The sequence below is a fragment of the Arachis ipaensis genome, chromosome B10 (assembly GCF_000816755.2).
Source record: "Arachis ipaensis cultivar K30076 chromosome B10, Araip1.1, whole genome shotgun sequence".
Classification (NCBI taxonomy): Eukaryota; Viridiplantae; Streptophyta; class Magnoliopsida; order Fabales; family Fabaceae; genus Arachis; species Arachis ipaensis.
The window spans coordinates 126,333,408-126,347,300 of NC_029794.2; positions in this window are offsets into that span (position 1 = coordinate 126,333,408).

A 13,893-nucleotide genomic window follows, 5' to 3' on the forward strand; every position below is an offset into this window, starting at 1 on the left:
ATATAACAATAATTTTAATAGCTAGGTTAACTCTATCCACTCATCATAAAGGTATAAATAAGATTGGTTAAATCCTGTGATTAGTCACCAAAAAAAAAATCCTGTGATTACCTATTCATATTATTTGATATTTTTTACGTGATGATCAAACCATGCAATCAACTTCACCAGTAGGGCCTACAGTTAAAACTACGTCGCCAAAATTCTTCAGATTGATCGATGGTTAAATGTTCCAAAAAATTTTCTCATGCTTTTAATTATTAACATCTATTTTATTTAATTTGATTTATCATATGCTTGGAACTTCGTTATTATTTTGGGTACGATACCACCAATCAACTCAATATAGCATTCATCAATAATATATAATTTAGCCCCATGTTATTATTAATTTATTATTTATCAATTTCATTCTCTTTGAAGGGTGCACGGAATTAAATATATATTATATTCCTTCACGCTTATTCTTTAAACTCGTAAAATTGTAAACTAACCCATTTAGATTAATCTAGTAATCAGTTTATTCATCTATTAAATAAATATTAAAAACTTAAATTTCGTATTATATATATAATAATTCAGTAATCAACAATAAATTTTTAAATACATTCAGATGTTTGACAGATTAATTTTTAATTTGTTATATTAAAAATATCAAAAAATAAAAATAATAGCATAAAACTATTGGAAAAGCTTTCCAATAATTTAGATGTAGATTGGAAACTAGACATGTGTTTCCATTAATTTGCTTCCTCATTATGTAACTATAGCGGTAAAAATTAAACTAGAAATTGAATCGGTCATGCTATTGAGTTATTGTGTCACTGATTTAATTGGTGAATTATTAGTTGAATCAGTTAATTCAGTTTTATATGAATAAAAAATATAAAATTATTAAAAATTTAAAATTAAAATTTAAAATACATATTTTCACTAACATTTTAATAAATGTTAAGTCTTAAATTATAAAAATAACTAATACAAAAATAAATATAAAATTTGTTGGTACTAAATATCTTTAGCACAATAAAAATAACAATCTATAAATTATATTCAAGGAGTAATTTCTTTATATGATACAACTTCACTCACTTTCTCCAATTTTTAACATTTTGAAACATCAAATTAACATAATGCACTGCACAAGAAGATCAATACAATTTAGAAAATTCAGATTCCAACGACCTTTCAGCAGTAATAAAATTTGTAGCATTTTCCATCACTATTTGTACAACATTCTTAAGACCAACAAATAATACAACATCCCTAAGCAATTTAAACAAAGCATTAGCAGTTTTTGAGATATGAGAAGCATCAATTGACTTTAGAAAAACAGTTCCTTTAGAACAATAAACCAAGAAATTAATTAAAGTACGCCTACAACGATAGTCCATCCATCGGCCATGATAGTACATCCAGTTTGTTTTCAAATCTCACGATAATCTTCAATCATTTTCTTTACATCTTCAACCAATTTACTCAACAAATATCCACGAACTCTTCCATAATTTGGCCCTTTATACCCTGCATCCATGTTTGCAATAACATCAATCATTGACTAGTAATAAGTTGAATCAATAAATGGCACAGAGGCATCCTTCATCCATTTCGCAATAGCAATATCACACTTCTCTACAATTTCTTTGCTTTAGAGAACACTTTTGGTAGTTGGTTGAGTTTCAGGAGTAATCCTTTGAGTTGTTTTTCTTTTCTAGAGTTAAGTGCTGAAAGCCTTGATTTTTGTTGATGTCACATCTTATTACATTTGATCTCATCAAATTCTCTTTCAACTTCATCACAAGCATTATAATTCTCTTTCTTTTTCTTGCTTCGAAGATCATCAATGTTTTGATTAAATTAGTGTCTCACTACTACTGGCACCTTTCGATATACCTCAATATCTCCTTCTTTTCCAGCCAAATAATATTTAACCCGGTTGATTCCTCCACTTCTAATAAGCTTCTCGCAATATATACATAACAGAATAATTTTTTCTTTATCCACAACTTGTTAATTCCTCCAGCCAAATTATTATTTTGGGTTCCAATTATTGCATCAGGAGTTGATCTTTGTTCTTGAAAAGTTGGTGTTTCTGATGGTGTGTATTTGATGAAGCCATCCTAATCAACCAGGAATAATCTTTACAACAATAATCTACCAGAAATAATATAATCAACCAAATATAATCAACAGATTTAGATAATCAATATTATTAATCAATTAACTCTAACTGAAATACTAAAATACTGAATAACTTAAAAAAAATAAAAAAACACATACCCGATGCACGACGGATAGAGAAGAGGGAGACCGGAGACCAAACACGGTGCGACAACGGTGACGACAGAGACGCGACAACAACGACGACAAGGACAACCAGAGACGCGACGATGGTGACAGGCGCACAGGACAGGAGGCGACGAGTCAAGATGCACAGGGGCCACTGAGACAAGTCATACTAGCCGACGACGTCGCAGCAATAGTGTGGTGGCGATGGCGCTGGCCGGTGGTCGGGTGGTGCGAGCTTCTCTGACTCTGAGCCACACTGAGACTGAGAGAGGGTTAGGTCTTTGGGAGTTTGGGGGAATGGTGTCGCCATTTTAGCCTTCTAGGGTTCCCTTTTTGTTTTTTAAGTCAAAACGACGCCGTTTCAGGGTGGGGGCAAAAAAAAATGGAGTCTGAATCGATCCGGGTTTTTCAAACTTGCCGATTCATCGATTTTGGTCAAAATCGTCTCGTTCAAACTAAGTCTCATCGATTCAATTCTTTTATCCGGTCGATGACTCATTCAGACCGACTTTGTCACCGGTTCACCAATTTTTTAGTCCAACCAAATGAGTCAGTCTTGACAACTATGCATGTAATTAATTAAATTTACATGCTTTAATTATTTTATTATTTATGATAAATAATAACTGTTCATACCCTGACCCAACGCTAAGTCCCAAGTCCAAATGAGAGGCCCAACCCAAAGGGTTGCGCCTCATCCTACACCGACCTCTCCCTATAGAAGTCGGTCCTTACCGCGACTTGCTCTAAAGAAGTCGGGAACGAAGATTAGCTGGCAGATAGGCACTCATTCAAACGAGAAACTGCCCCTAAAATCTCTCAACCTACTTCCAGGAGCCATATCTCAACTTCCCTAATATAAAGGGACGGTTATCCACCTTAAAAGGTGGAACTACTCCAACGGTGGTTATTGGCTCACCATTATAAATACACTAACACCCCTCAGGTATCTCTAAGTCCCAATACTTTCTAAACCTGCTTACGCCCTTGCTGACTTAGGCATCGGAGTGTCTTTGCAGGTACTACCCCCGCTCATTCATACTCACAAGTCGGACGGAGGCCCAGAAGCGTGATCCATTGCGAAGGCTTCCCTCCTCAGACGATCGGGCCAACCTAACGAGTACAGCCCATTAATCTCCGGTTACCCATCGTAACATTGGCGCCGTTGCCGGGGATCCGAGAGATCGACCAGTGATGGCAGACAAGTCACCAGAAGATGGTCATACCGCGTCCGATTCCGAACAGGGAGACCTGGATACCGAAAACAACGACGCGGACCCAACCCTTCACCAGGAAACCGACGACCAACATAGAGAGGGCACCTCTAGGTTAAAAAACCCAATGGTAAACTCCTCAGAGGGACGAGAATCAGGAAAGGAAGGGCCACCCCATGCAACCGAGCTAATGGGATTGGTCCATGGTCATCAAGGTCGTTTGGAACAACTAGAACAGGAATTAGAGCGACAACGAGAGGCGGAGCGAAACCTCAGGGAAGAGATAGAGCGACGAAAAGAGTTAGAGGAAAAACTCTTGAAGCTAGAATCTTCCCTTAGAAGTCGGAACTCCCGTGGCGACCGAGAGGAGTCGCCCCTGGGAGGAGAGGATCCTTTCAGTGAGGACATCATGAGGGCAAAAGTTTCAAGAAACTTCAAAAGCCCTGATATGAACCTCTATGACAGAACCACGGACCCGAAGCATCATCTAAGCAATTTTAAAAGTCAGATGTATCTGGCTGATGCTTCTGATGCAACTCGCTGCAAGGCTTTCCCAACCACTCTATCAAAAGCGGCGATGAAGTGGTTTGATAGCCTCCCTCCAAGGTCGGTTACCAGCTTCGAGGACCTCTCGAGAAAGTTCTTAATGAGGTTCTCCATCCAGAAGGATAAAGTAAAGCACGCACCGAGCCTCCTAGGAATAAAGCAGGAGGTTGGAGAGCCTTTACGGGACTATATGGAAAGGTTCAATAAAGCGTGTTTGGAGATTCAAGACCTGCCCACTGAAGCGGTCATCATGGGGCTGGTAAATGGACTTAGAGAAGGTCCCTTTTCACAGTCCATATCAAAAAGGCACCCCACCCCTGAGTGATGTACAAGAAAGAGCTGAAAAGTACATCAACATGGAGGAGAATGCCAGACTACGAGAGCCGAATTGGCGATCTGGGCATCCCCACTCGATAAAAGAGAAAGAAAGAGAGCCCAAGAAGAAAGAAGAGCTCGGTCTCGACAGATCGAGAAAATATCACTCTTATACTCCTCTAAAGGATTCTACGGTGGACGTATACCGAGAAATCTGCAATACTGAAAGACTGCCGCCTCCCAGACCCATCAAAAATAAAAAAGGAGGAAGTCGCAGCGATTACTGTGAGTACCATAAGATCTATGGTCATTCAAAAAATGATTGCTACGACCTCAAAAATGTGATAGAAAAGCTGGTCAGAGAATGTCGACTTGATAGATATCTCATGGAAAGGTCGGACAATCATGGGAAGAGAAAGTGAGAGGATGGGGACAGAAGAGACCCACCACCGCAAACCTCCGAGGGACACATATATATGATCTCGGGAGGATTTGCAGGAGGAGGACTCACCAAGTCATCTCGCAAGAGACACCTCAAGCGAGTCTACCAGGTTGGGAGCGAATCACCTGACCTCCCCACAATCTCATTTACAAGGGAGGATGGGCAAGGAGTAATCCCTGGACATGATGATCCAGTGGTGATAACCATGATCCTAGCCAATGCCCATCTCCACAGAACTCTAATAGACCAAGGGAGTTTAGCAGACATCCTTTTCAAGTCCGCATTCGACAAACTAGGGTTGGACGAAAAGGAGTTAAGAGCCTACCCCGATACCTTATACGGATTAGGCGACACGCCGATAAAACCACTAGGATTTCTACCCCTTCACACGACCTTCGAAAAGGGGGAAAAATCCAAAACTCTGAGCATAGACTTTATAGTCCTCGACGTGGGGTCAGCATATAATGCCTTAATTGGCAGAGCTACCCTAAATCGACTCGGAGCAGTGGTGTCTACCCCTCATCTTTGCATGAAATTCCCGACACTTGCGGGGATAGCAACGGTACGGGGAGACCAGAAATTGGCGAGAAAATGCTACAATGAAAGCCTAAACCTGAGAGGGAAAGGCAAGGAAGTCCACATCATAGAGCTCGGCGGCACAAGAGCCAAAGAAGAGATGTGTCCACAACCAGGAGGAAAAACTGAAGAAGTACAGGTCGGCGAAGAGGAAGAAAAAAATACCAACATAGGGGCCGACCTAGAAGAAAACCTAAAACAAAGATTGACAAAGCTCTTAAGAAATAACTCTGACCTCTTTTCCTGGAAAGCTTTCGACATGTCCGGGATAGACCCCGAGCTCATGTCCTATAGGCTCTCGGTATATCCGGGGTCACGACCTGTACAGCAGCGAAGGCGTAAGCTCGGCCCAGAACGAGCTCAAGCGGTGGAAGAGCAGGTTCAAGCTCTCCTGGAAGATGACTTCATTAGAGAAGTCAAATATCCAACATGGCTAGCAAATGCAGTGTTAGTCAAGAAGAAAAACGGCAAGTGGAGGATGTGCGTCGACTATACCGACCTGAATAAAGCATGTCCCAAAGACCCATATCTACTCCCAAGCATTGACACTCTAGTAGACTCCAGCTCGGGGTATCAATACTTGTCATTTATGGATGCTTACTCGGGATACAACCAAATCCCGATGTACAAACCAGACCAGAAAAAGACATCATTCATCACGCCCAGAGCGAATTATTGCTACGTGGTCATGCCCTTTGGATTAAAAAACGCAGGGGCCACATACCAAAGGCTGATGAACAAGGTGTTCGCTCCCCACCTCGGGAACTTAATGGAGGTCTACGTAGACGACATGCTGGTGAAAACCCGGGAAGAAGTCGACCTCTTAACAGACCTCTCGTAAGTTTTCAACACCATAAGGTCGCATGGGATGAGGCTAAATCCCGCAAAATGCACCTTCGTGGTGGAGGCTGGAAAATTTCTAGGATTTATACTAACCCAAAGAGGGATCGAAGCAAATCCCGACAAGTGCAAAGCCATCCTAGAAATGAAAAGTCTGACTTACTTAAGAGAGGTTCAACAACTGAATGGCCGACTTGCAGCCATCTCCAGGTTCTTGGCAGGATCAGCATTAAGATCCCTTCCACTGTTCTCTCTACTAAGAAAGGGATGCCAGTTCGAATGGACTCCAGAATGCGAAGAAGCATTCTAGGAGTTCAAAAGGTTCTTGAGCCAACCTCCAATCCTAACCCGACCTCTAGTTGGGAAAGAGCTCGTCCTATATTTGTCTGTAGCAGACAAAGCTGTCGCATCAGCCCTGATACAAGAGGATGAGGTCGGACAGCATCCAGTGTACTTCACCAGCAAAGTTCTACAGGGTCCCGAACTAAGGTACCACAAACTAGAGAAGTTTGCTTACTCCTTAGTAATAGCCTCACGGAGGTTACGGCCTTACTCCCAAGCCCACACAATAAGAGTCCGAACGAATCAATCTATGAAGCAAATCCTCCAAAAGACGGATGTTGCAGGGAGAATGGTTCAGTGGGTGAACCAACCAATGCCTCACCGACTTCATAGTGGAGTACGCAGGAGACCAAGAGGAAAAGCCAACTACGTGGGAACTATACGTAGATAGATCCTCAAATAAGACAGGAAGCGGTGCAGGCATAATACTAGCCAATGAAGGGGGAACACAGATAGAGGTTTCCCTCAAATTTGAATTTCCAGCTTCTAATAATCAGGCGGAATATGAAGCCCTGATTGCAGGATTAAAGCTAGCAGAAGAGGTCGGTGCAACCAAAGTGCTGATATTCAGTGACTCTCAAGTGGTGACCTCCCAAATAAATGGAGAGTATCAGGCCAAAGACCCGAATATGAAGAAATACTTGGAAAAAACTCTGGAGCACCTCGGGCGCTTTGCAAAAACCGAGGTCAGACACATAACTCGGGATCTTAACAGCAAAGCAGACGCCCTCTCCAAGTTAGCAAGTACCAAACCAGGAGGAAATAATAGAAGCTTGATCCAGGAAACTCTCCAAGAACCCTCTGTGGTGAAAACAGAAGACAAACAAGATGTCCTTGAAGTAACCGGGCTAAACCTCGGATGGATGAATCTCTTGGTCGAATACCTAAAATTCGACATTCTCCCCAAAGAGGAAAAAGAAGCCAAGAAAATCCGGAGGAAAGCACAATACTACACTCTGGTAAAAAATATCCTCTATAAAAGAGAAATATCAACACCACTACTGAAGTGCGTACCGACCTCAAGGACATCTGAAGTACTAGAGGAGGTTCATAATGGGATCTGCGGAAACCACCTCGGAGCCAGGTCACTTGCCAGAAAGATAATCCGAGCTGGATTCTACTGGCCGACCTTACAAAAGGATGCCATAGAATTTGTGAAGAAGTGCCAGCCATGCCAGATGCACGCAAATTTCCATGTGGCTCCCCCCGAGGAGCTCATCAGTATAACTTCTCCATGGCCCTTTGCAAAATGGGGGATGGACCTGTTAGGACCTTTTCCCCAGGCCCTAGGACAAGTCAAATACTTGATTGTGGGAATAGACTACTTCACAAAGTGGATAGAAGCAGAACCATTAGCCACCATCACGGCCCAGAGAAGTCGGATGTTCCTTTACAAAAATATTATCACAAGGTATGGGATACCTCATTCCATCACCACAGATAACGGGACCCATTTCACCGACTCTACCTTCAGAAGCCTGGTAGCCAGTATGAAGATAAAACACCAATTCACCTCGGTGGAACATCCACAAGCAAATGGACAAGCTGAAGCAGCCAACAAAGTCATACTAGCAGGACTAAAGAAAAGGCTACAAGATGCAAAAGGAGCCTGGGCTGAGGAGCTCCCACAAGTGTTATGGGCTTACCGAACGACGCCTCAATCTGCCACAGGGGAAACACCCTTCTGACTCGTCTATGGTGTAGAAGCCATAATACCAGTAGAAATCGACGAGCAAAGTCAAAGGGTGATCTTCCATGACGAGGTCGGAAACATACAGGGGCACAAAGAGGAGCTTGAACTGCTTCCCGAAGTTCGAGAACAAGCCCAGATAAGAGAAGCGGCATTGAAACAGAGGATGACTACCAGATACAACAAAAAAGTCATTCAAAGAAGTTTCACCCCAGACGACTTGATCTTAATCAGAAATGACATTGGAGTCAACAAATCTGGGGAAGGAAAACTCGCAGCTAATTGGAAAGGACCATACAAAATTAGTGAGGTCTTAGGAAAAGGTTATTATAAGGTGACCGACTTAAACGGCACCGAGTTACCAAGGTCGTGGCATGCTTATAATATGAAAAGGTACTATAGTTAAAAGCGAACTCTACTCCCTGATGTACTCTTTTCCCAACTTCATGATTTTTTTTTCAAAATAAAAGGGTTTTTTCTGAAGGAGGGTTTTTAATGAGGCATCACAGTAGAGACTAAGGGACAATAGACAGTCAAAAACCTTTAGTAGCAGTAAAGTACCTTCACAAATAAATAAAGATCTTTTACAATGTCTCTTATAAATTCCTTCTCGCTTTCTTTCTTTCTACGAAACGCGCCGACTTAAGCTCGACAAAGCGTGAAAATCCCATGAACCGACCTAGATGGTCGTCAGGATAAAACGATGAGGTACAAGTCGGTGTAAAGAGGTTATAAAAGTCGATCGTGATAAAACTCAGAAATTATCTGACTTACAAGTCAGAAAAACCGAGAAACAAAGAAATGCATCGCAAAAATAACCTAAGTCATAAGAACTCAATAAATCAAAAAATTGAGTATAAGGAATACCAAAAAGAGATCGGAAAACCTATTAAAAGCACCAAAGCAAAATACTATCCAAAGTTCTTAAAGAAAAAAGAAACTTAAAAGGAGGGACAGTCAGCCAAGAAAAAGGGGTTTTCAAAATAAGGATCAAAAGGGTTTTTCAAAACCTAAAAACAGAAAAGCATGCAAAAAGACAAAGAAAGGTAACTTAAACCCTTATCCAAAAAAGGGTATTTCTAAATATTTCGTTTACGGCCTTAAAAGGCCAAGAAAAGTGTCAACAGAACATCACCACCACATAAAAACAAATAAGTTTAAAAAAGAGGGGGACCCACAGGTCGGGCCCCATATAGCCACAACAAATTTTTTCAGCTAGGAAGGTCGTCACCACCAGAGTCAGGGAGATTAGTCGGAGCACCACCAGAGTCAGGGAGAGTGGTTGGAACACCATCAGGGCCAGGAAGAGAAGTGTCCATAGGAGAAGAAGTAGAAGTTTCCGGAGCCTTCGAGGAACTCGGAGCATCCTTTGATCGCGGAGGGGACTCCATTATCCTTTGCCCCCGAGTCTTTAGATCAAACTCGGTGACATAGCGGGGAGAGGGAGGAGAAACTATAACCCCGTCGACCACGATCTTGTTCGGATCCAAGGGAGAGAGATCCAGGTCGGGAGCAAGGACTCCGACCTGTTCCTTAAAAATCCTCCATGCTTCTTCAGCCCCGTCAGTAATGGAGTCCTCCAACTCTGTATAGGCCTCCCGAGCCCTCATCAAATCCTTCTTCACCTCCACAAAATCCTCGAACAGACTCGAGTAACTCTCCTGCGCCTTCTCCCTCAGGCTCACCGCCATGGAACACTGGGCCTGTAGCTTCCTCTCCCTCTCCTGGAGACCATTCATCTCTTCCTTCAACTTGGCGACCTCCTCCATCAGCGCCTTCTCCTGCCCTTGATATAAGAGAAGCCTCCCCTCTAGCTCTTCAACCATCGAGGATGAACCCAGAGAGCTAAGAGGAGTCTTCTAAAAAATATCAAGGAACTTTGTGCACACTCCCCCCGCCCTGATACTCTCCTAAGCCAGAATAGTAAGGTGGTTTCGAACAGAAGCATCATCCATACCTATACGGGTATGAGGATAGATATACTTCCGAACGAACTGAGGCGCATCCACCTTGACCTCACCTTCAAAAGAAGAGCTAGACTCTAAAGTCTTGCGTTTCTTCTTTTCTGGTTCAGTAGAAGATCGGGGAGGAGGGGATGGCAGAGAAGAAACTGAGGAGAAATGACAATGGGTTGGGCAGAGGTCCCCGAATTACGAGAAGAGGGGGGAGGGGAAGGAAGGAAAGAGCTAGTTACCCTGGCGCCACCAACTCTGGCACGAGATCTTGCCTTGGCCTCCTGAACTCTCTGGTAAGACTCCCTGGAATTCTTCTTCGCCATCTCTGTAAAAAACAATTAGGTAGCTAAAATCAGCAAAACAAGTCGGAAAAAATAAGTCGGAAAATATAAACAAACAAAAAGCTACCTAGTTGTATCTGGACAAAGGTCGGAGACCCCTGGAGAAACTTTTTTGTATCCAGATAGGGGGCCCTCCCCCACACTTCTCGAAGGAACCCCACAATGGCTGCCTCCACTTCATCCAAGTCATCCAAACTATATTTCTCACAGGGGGAGGCCTCTAACCAGTACAGAGGAAAGCGAGGAGAAGAATTCTCATCCAGGAAAAAGGGGTGGTGACCCTCTACAGCTTGAACTTTGAAAAAATAATTTTTGAAATCGTGAAAGGATTCATCAAAAAGGGTGAAGACTATCCGACCTTGTATAGCTTGGAAAGACACCCACTGTTGTTTGTTATTTTGCCCACTAAAGGGCTTAGTCATGTGAAAGAGGAAAAAGAAAATCCTCAAAGAAGTCGAAAATTCTAAAGCATGGCTGATAAATTGGTAAATTTTCAGAAAACCCCAAGAATGAGGATGAAGCTGGGTAGGAGCAACCCGGCAATGACATAAAACAGCAATCTCAAAATCGAAAAAAGGAAGAAAAATGCCCAAGCGAGCAATCATGCTCTCATACATATAGAAAAAATGAGGGGCTGCCTCAGAAGCCCTCCTAAAACAAATCCGGTCTTCCGGACCCGGGGCAATCAGTTCATATTTCGGCTCATTCTCATCAGAGGTGCAAAGCCTATGATGAGTGCAAAGGTTGGTGATGAAGTCGGTATCAACAAAAGGTTCTTCCCCCAGAACCGTGACATCCACCCACTGAGCAAGGGTTTCCATAGAAGACATTTTTTCCTAGAAAGGGTTAGTGAAACCTACAAAGGAAAAAGAAAAAAGGATCAAAAATAGGGTCTCTAAGGGGCCTGGAATCAAACAAAACAGAATCACTAGAAGCCTACAAGCCAACCCTCCTCTCTAAAAATAAAAACACGCAAATGAAAGTATTTTATAAAAAGAGAGTAGAGGAAAACTAACCTTTGCTTGAAAAAGGATAGGGGCAGAGAAAGATGAATTCCTTCTAACAAGAGCTTCTTCCGAACAGAGGAGAGGAAGTGTGAAAGTTTTCAGAAACGAAGCGAGGAAAGAGAGGGAAAGTATTTATAAAAACGTTGGGGGCATAATGGTAAAAACGAAAGCCGTCATTTAAAGAGAGTCACCGTTCCCAATGTAACTGATCCCCGCATATGAATACACAAATCCCTAACGGACGCGACGTTTGATTAGACGCGACTGTTGAGAATTTTTAAAACACGTCGGTTCTGAAACATCACGTCGGTTCCTTATCAGGTCAGTTACAGTCCTGAGTTAAATACTCAACTCTAACTCTTAAAAGAAATTGGGCTCGAGTAGGGGCACTGTTCATACCCTGACCCAACGCTAAGGCCCAAGTCCAAATGAGAGGCCTAACCCAAAGGGTTGAGCCTCATCCTACACCGACCTCTCCCTATAGAAGTCGGTCCTTACCGCGACTTGCTCTAAAGAAGTCGGGAACGAAGATTAGCTGGCAGATAGGCACTCATTCAAACGAGTAACTGCCCCTAAAATCTCTCAACCCACTTCTAGGAGCCATATCTCAACTTCCCTAATATAAAGGGATGGTTATCCACCTTAAAAGGTGGAACTACTCCAACGGTGGTTATTAGCTCACCATTATAAATACACTGACACCCCTCAGGTATCTCTAAGTCCCAATACTTTCTAAACCTGCTTACGCCCTTGCTGACTTAGGCATCGGAGTGTCTTTGCAGGTACCACCCCCTGCTCATTCATACTCACAAGTCGGACGGAGGCCCAGAAGCGTGATCCATTGCGAAGGCTTCCCTCCTTAAATGATCGGACCAACCTAACGAGTCCAGCCCATTAATCTCCGGTTACCCATCGTAACAATAACCATATATAGATTAAACTACTTTTACAGGTCCGTCAAATTTGCTTAATAAAGATCAGATCAAGGGTTGAATAATTGAATTATAAATTTTTAACTTACAGTTTAAGCAAACCGAAATGAGTAATTCTCCACATACAAGTGATTTTCCATACAAGTCATACAAGTCATTTATAAACACGCCGTTTCACGTTTTTTTTTGTGCCTCTTTTTCTTCTTCTTCTTTCTCCGTGCTTCCTCTTCCGCTTCTTCTGTGTCTCTTTTTCTTCTCTTCCTCCCTCTTTTTTTATTGAAATTTCTTCTCCTCTTTTCGTTTTCTCTTTCTCCTTCATCAAAATCACAAGAAAAAATGAAGAAACATTATTCAAGGTACGTTTCTTGCCTTCTCTTTCTCCTTCTTCTTCTTCTTGCTACACGTTCTTCTTCCTCTTCCTGTTCTTCTTCTTCATTTACGTGCTTTTCTCTTTGTTTTCTTTCTTCGTTATTCTCGGTTTCCATTATTTTTTGACATCAAGCTCTGAAATCGTTTTTGAAGAAGAAGAAGCAGCAGCAGAAGATGAGGAGGAAAAAGAGAAAGAGTTCTGAATTATGCATAAGGTGTACTTCAACAAATTTTGGGTGTATTTCTTAAATTCTTTGGGTGTATTTTTGTAATCCTTTGGGTGTATTTCTATAATTCTTTGGGTGTATTGATTTCAAGAAGAAATATATTGTCTCTCCCTATATTGGGTGTATTTCTTAAATCCTTTGGGTGTATTTCTTAAATCCTTTGAGTGTATTTCTGTAATCCTTTGGGTGTATTTCTGTAATCGTTTGGTTTATTTCTGTAACTGTTTGGGTGTATTTCTGTAATCCTTTGGATGTATTTCTATAATCGTTTGGGTGTATTTTTGTAATCGTTCGGGTGTATTTCTGAAGTTCCATCATCTTCAAAACAATTTCAAAGCTTGATTTCAGAAACCATGAAAATCGAAAAAAACGGAAGGAGATCGAAGGCAAAGAGAGAACGCTTTTCCATACAAATCATTAAAGTCATTTATATTCACGCTTCTTCTTCTTCTTCTTCTTCTTCTTCTGCTTCTTCTTCTTCTTCTTCTTCTGCTTCTTCTTCTGTAACGCGCGTGTTAGGCCCAACTTCTTCTTCTTCTGTAACGCGTGTGTTAGGCCCAACTTGTAAGACTTGTAAACAAAAATGACTTGTATGTGTAGTACTCATATAGAATTTATTATAATCAGAATATTATTAAGGCTATACGAAACAACTAAAAATAACAAAGGGTTACTCACTTATTCTTGAGAAAGGGAATCTCTTATGTTAATTACCATGAAATTGCAAAGAAAAGAAAAACAGAAAACACTAGAAAAAGATTCATAAACAAAAACATAAGTAACCTAGATTGAACTGTATGAGACCTTC